Below are 6,000 nucleotides of genomic sequence, written 5' to 3'. Positions count from 1 at the left end.
ATATTTTCTCATCCACTTTAGGAAACTTCCCTATATTCTCTCACCCATTTTAGGAAACTTTCCTATACTCTCTCATCCATTCTAGGAAACTACTCCTACACTTTAGAGCTAGGGTTTCCTTTTTCCTTTCTTCCCCAATTCCATCCATTTCACCTCATTTTCCATCCCCATCTGTGTCATACACTCTTGGTTACTCTTACGGGAAAGTTGGTAACGATTGTGGACACGAGCCACATTTCCCAAACTACCTAACCCACAGGTAAATGTGCTTGGTAAGTTTAATTGAGTGTTTGAGTGCTATACACGAGCGTGAGTGATACACTCAGGGAGTGAAGTGAGATATATATTTGCATTATTCTTGTTACTAACCTTTGCAGGACATGGAGCAACAACCTCCCACCAAGGACTACTCATTGATGTTCACCGCCATGAAGAATGAGCTTAGACACGTCAGTGAGCAACAAATGGAGGAGTTGCACACTCGTTTCGACGAGTTATCCAAGAGTCTCACACGAGGCTCTCGTTCGAGATCCCACAACCGGAGTAACCATGGCACCAAAGAGGCGAATAGCGAAGAGCACTCCGCTAGTGAGGATGAGGAGCGACCCGAGAGGTCTCGAAGGGACACATCTAAGAACGAACTCAAAGGGCTTAAGATTCACGTACCCACGTTCAAAGGCAAGAGTGATCCCGAAGCTTACTTGGAATGGGAAGGCCGCATCGAGATGGTCTTCGACTGCTACGACTATAGCGAGGAACAAAAGGTTAAAGTTGCCACCGTTGAGTTCACCGACTACGCCCTAGTTTGGTGGGACCAAGTGAGGACCCATAGGAGGAGAATGGGGGAACCGCGAGTCCGAACTTGATGAGAGCTCAAGGTATTGATGCGTAAGCGATTCGTTCCAAGCTACTACAACCGAGATCTCTACTCCAAATTGCAAACCCTCACTCAAGGCAACATGAGTGTGGAGGACTACTACAAAGAGATCGAGATGGCCATGATGAGGGCGAACCTTCAAGAAGATAGCGAAGCAACCATGGCTAGATTCCTCCGAGGTCTCAACCCAGACCTTCAAGAAGCCTTGGAGCTTCAACACTATGTGGACATGCATGACCTTCTTGAACTCGCTATCAAGGCCGAGAGGGGAAAGAAACTAAGGCGAGGAGCCCGTACCTTCCAGCCTTCAAACTCGACCTCATGGAAGGGCAACCAACCACGGAGGGCGACCCACGAAGCTGGATATTCGGCCACACCAATCTCTTCAAGCCGAATACAAGGTAATGTGCCTAACCGAAATTCCAATTCCACTCCTAACAAAGTTACCGATATATCTAGGTCTACTTCCAAGGCACCACATGAGACTCCTAAGACTAGGAGTAGGGACATCAAATGCTTTAAGTGCCAAGGATTTGGACATATTCAATCTCAATAACCGAACCAACGGGTCATGCTAATCACTCACAATGGCGAGATCGTGTCCAATGATGACGACTGTGAGGAGACACCCGAATTGACCAAAGGCGATTGCCTGGATGAAGACTCTGCTGAGGAAGATTGCTCGCCTACACAAGGGGAAGTAGGGTGCTTGGTAGCACAACGAGTGCTAACCGCCCGAGTTAAGGAAGACGAGCAACTACAACGGGAGAACCTGTTTTACACCCGTTATAAGGTGGGTGACAAGGTGTGTAGCCTCATCATCGACGGTGGGAGTTGCACAAACGTGGCAAGCTTACTCATGGTTGAGAGCTTAGGGCTCCCAACTACTAGACATCCACACCCTTATCGCCTCCAATGGCTGAGTGAGGATGGAGAGGTACGTGTCTTCAAACAGGTACGCGTTCCCTTTTCCATTGGAACTTACACTGATGAAATTGTTTGTGATGTCGTGCCAATGCATGCTACCCATGTCATCTTGGGGAGACCTTGGCAATTTGACAAACACGTCACATTCGACGGAAGGGCCAACAAGTACACACTCTTGCATGATGGCAAACGCAAGGTCCTCACACCACTCACACCTACACAAGTGTATGAGGACCAACTTAAGTTGCAAAGAGAGTGTGAACAAGACCGTCAAAGAAGGAAACAAAAGGCGGTCGACCCTGGCAAAGGCTCCACTTCTGCAAGTGAGCCATCGACCAAGGGTCAAGTAAGCACACCTAGTGTTACACATGACAAATCACCCACTACACCTACCACTAGGAAGCAAAACATGATCATTAAGGCTAAGGACGTTAGAAAAGTTGTCAATTCTGATCAACCTGTGCTTCTCATGATTTGCAAGCACGTGCTTTTAGATGTTGCTGAACTCGATAAGGCATTGCCTTCGAGTATGGTTGCTCTTTTGCAGGAATTCGAGGATGTATTACCTGACGAGGTCCCTGATGGTTTACCACCCATTCGAGGGATTGAACACCAAATCGACCTCATTCCTGGAGCACCACTACCCAACAAACCTGCTTACCGCATGGGCCCTGAGGAGACAAAAGAGCTTCAAAGGCAAGTTGATGGCCTATTAGGTAAGGGTTGGGTAAAAGAGAGCCTCAGTCCTTATGTTGTGCCTGTAGTACTCGTCCCTAAAAAGGATGGTACTTGGCGAATGTGCACTGACTGTAGGGCCGTCAATGCCATTACTATTAAGTATCGTCATCCCATCCCTAGATTAGATGATATGCTTGATGAACTCGATGGTGCTGTCATATTCACTAAAATCGATCTAAGGAGTGGCTATCATCAAATTAGGATGAAAGAAGGCGATGAGTGGAAAATGGCCTTCAAAACCAAGCATGGTCTCTATGAGTGGCTAGTCATGCCTTTTGGGTTGACTAACGCTCCTAGCACCTTCATGCGATTAATGAACCATGTCTTGAGACAGTTTATTGGCAAATTTGTCACAGTTTACTTTGATGATATTCTGATCTATAGTCGCAGTGAACAGGAGCACTTGGAGCATGTGAGACTAGTTCTTGAGACACTTCGAAAGGCGCGTTTATACGCTAACCTTAAGAAGTGCACCTTTTGTACTAATGAACTTGTGTTTCTGGGCTATGGAGTGAGTTCGCAGGGTATCAAAGTAGACAAGTCCAAGATTGAGGCCATCGAGCAATGGCCAACGCCCACATCCGTCCCTAAGGTGCGCAACTTTCTTGGATTGGCGGGTTTCTATCGGCGCTTTGTCAAGGATTTCAGCACCATTGCCGCCCCAATGACCGTCGTGACCAAGAAAAATGACAAGTTCTATTGGGGGGAAGCCCAAGATCAAGCATTACTTACCCACAAAAACAAACTCACACATGCACCTGTTTTGGCATTACCAAACTTTCACAAGACTTTTGAAATTGAATGTGATGCTTCTGGTGTAGGTATTGGAGCAGTCCTCATGCAAGACAAGAGGCCTTGTGCCTTCTTTAGAGAGAAGTTGGGAGGAGCTGCATTAAACTACCCCACGTACGACAAGGAGTTGTACGCGTTGGTGAGGGCCTTGGAGACCTGGCAACACTACCTTTGCCCTCGGGAGTTCGTGATACACACTGATCACGAGTCATTGAAGTACCTCAAAGGGCAACCGAAGTTGAGTAAGAGACATGCCAAATGGGTAAGCTTCATTGACACCTTTTCTTATGTCATTAAGTATAAGACTGGCAAGACGAATGTGGTAGCCGATGCCTTGTCACGTAGACATTCCTTGCTTATCTTTCTTGATGCTAAGTTATTAGGGTTCGATATGATTAAAGAACTCTACACAAATGATCATGATTTTGGTGAGATCTATGCTGCTTGTGTGAAGAACCCGCATGGAAAGTACTTTTTGCATGATGGATTTCTCTTCCATGTAGATAAACTGTGTGTGCCTAATTCTTCCATTCGTGATCTTTTGATTCGAGAGGCACATAGTGGTGGTCTCATGGGCCACTTTGGGTTTACCAAGACTCTGGCCATGTTGCAAGAGCACTTTTACTGGCCTCATATGCGTAGAGATGTTGAACGCATGGTTGGTAGGTGTGCTACTTGTCACAAGGCAAAGTCTAAGACAAATCCATATGGCTTGTATACCCCATTACCTATCCCTCACCATCCTTGGGTTGACGTGTCTATGGACTTTGTATTAGGATTGCCTAGATCACCTAGGGGTAATGACTCCATCTTTGTTGTGGTTGATAGATTCTCTAAGATGGCTCATTTTATCCCTTGTCACAAAACTGACGATGCATCTCATATTGCTAATCTGTTCTTCAAAGAAATTGCCCGTCTGCAGGGCATGCCTAAGACTATTGTTAGTGATAGAGATGTGAAGTTCTTGAGTTACTTTTGGAAGACTTTGTGGTCCAAACTTGGCACCAGGTTATTATTCTCTACCACTAATCATCCACAAAGCAATGGACAAACTGAAGTTGTCAATCGCATACTTGGCACTCTACTTCGGGCCTTGATTAAAAAGAATCTTAAGACTTGGGAAGAGTGCCTCCCTCATGTTGAATTTGCCTACAATCGAACAGTGCATAGTGCCACACACTACTCCCCCTTTGAATTGTTTATGGCTTCAACCCTGTGACCCCCCTTGATTTGGTGCCCTTACCTTCCTCTGAGCACACCAGCTTAGATGGGAAAAAGAAAGCTGATTTTGTGCGCAGGTTACATGAAGCCGTGCGAGCGAACATTGAGAGGCGTACACAGCAATACATCCAGCAAGCCAACAAGCACCGTCGTAAGATGATTTTTGAACCTGGAGATTGGGTTTGGCTACACTTGAGGAAAGAGCGATTCCCCAAGCAACGTCAAAGCAAATTATCCCCAAGACGTGATGGACCATTTCGAGTGCTCCAACGAGTCAATGACAACGCATACAAACTGGAGCTACCTGGGGAGTACAATGTTAGTGCGACATTCAATGTCGCGGACCTAAGCCCTTTTCTTGACGAGGAGGATCCAGATTTGAGGGCAAATCCTTCTCAAGAGGAGGGGATTGATGTGTGCACAGATCTCGGCCCACGTAATGACCCAGTCCGAGTTCCATTGGGCCCAGTCACACGTGCACGAGCCAAGCTTTTCAAAGAATCACTCCAAGCCCTTGTTAGAGTTGTCCAATACCAGCATGGAGTCCACAAAGATATTGAGGGCTTGGAGAGAGACAATCAAGTCACTTACACCATGATCCAAGCCCATGAAGAGTCAAATGGGCCGCCAAGTGAGTTGGCCGAATAAGGCCTTAGGCCCTAGTATTTATTTAGCAATTGATTAGTGTTGAAGTAAGAGCATGGGCCGGCCCATCTTGTTCCAAGAGCATGGGCCGACTTTTCCCTTACTTAGTCCCTTTAGGGTCTTAGTAACTTTAGCCTATAAATAGGCTTGCTTTGTAAGGTTTCGGTAGACGTTTTATCAATAAACTTTGTTTATTTTCGTTTATTCTTCTTGTGAGAATTTTCGAGCACTTACTTGCTCTGGCAAGGGTTTTTGAGCAATCTTGTATCTTGTCCTTAATTATTCTACCGACCTATCCCTTGGAGTAATCACCTTCATCGGAATCATCGTTCCACCGCCTTTAATCAAAACGTGTTGTCCGTTTGATTCTAGGTTCCGGAAACCAAGCGTAGGACAATCTCGCTAGATCCTTGGGCAAACGTGCTATGTGTCTCGAAACGTGTTGACCGAGGAACGTATCAGGCTTGAAGTGACTCTTTGAAGCGTTTAGCCCATGCACGTGTAACCAGGCCCAATGGAACTCGAACTGGATCATCACGTGGGCTAGGGTCGGTGCACACATCATATCTTGGGTTTTCCATCAACCTTGGCTTAAGCTTAGAAAGGAGAAGATTTGGTGGGTTGAATTTCATCTTGGTTGGAAAGCAAAAGAGATAAAATGCTAGAATAACCTTTTTTCTTTACCTTATGTTGAAAATAAGTTTGATTGTTGGATTAAAGACAAGATTTGTGGTGAATCTTGGAAGTTTCCTAAGTTGATGATTCTTGTACTTCATATTTGAGTTAGGGATTGGATATAT

At 45.8% G+C, this 6,000-nt stretch overlaps 1 pseudogene; it reads left to right on the top strand.

Annotated features, from left to right (window-relative positions):
* Nucleotides 1-380: 380 nt before the first annotated feature.
* LOC113709947 (uncharacterized) overlaps nucleotides 381-6,000 on the top strand; it is a 93,232-nt pseudogene continuing 87,612 nt past the window's right edge.

Source organism: Coffea arabica, chromosome 5e (genome assembly GCF_036785885.1).
Source record: "Coffea arabica cultivar ET-39 chromosome 5e, Coffea Arabica ET-39 HiFi, whole genome shotgun sequence".
Lineage (NCBI taxonomy): Eukaryota > Viridiplantae > Streptophyta > Magnoliopsida > Gentianales > Rubiaceae > Coffea > Coffea arabica.
Note: the sequence above shows the minus strand (reverse complement) of the source record. Positions and strands in the feature narration are given on the sequence as shown.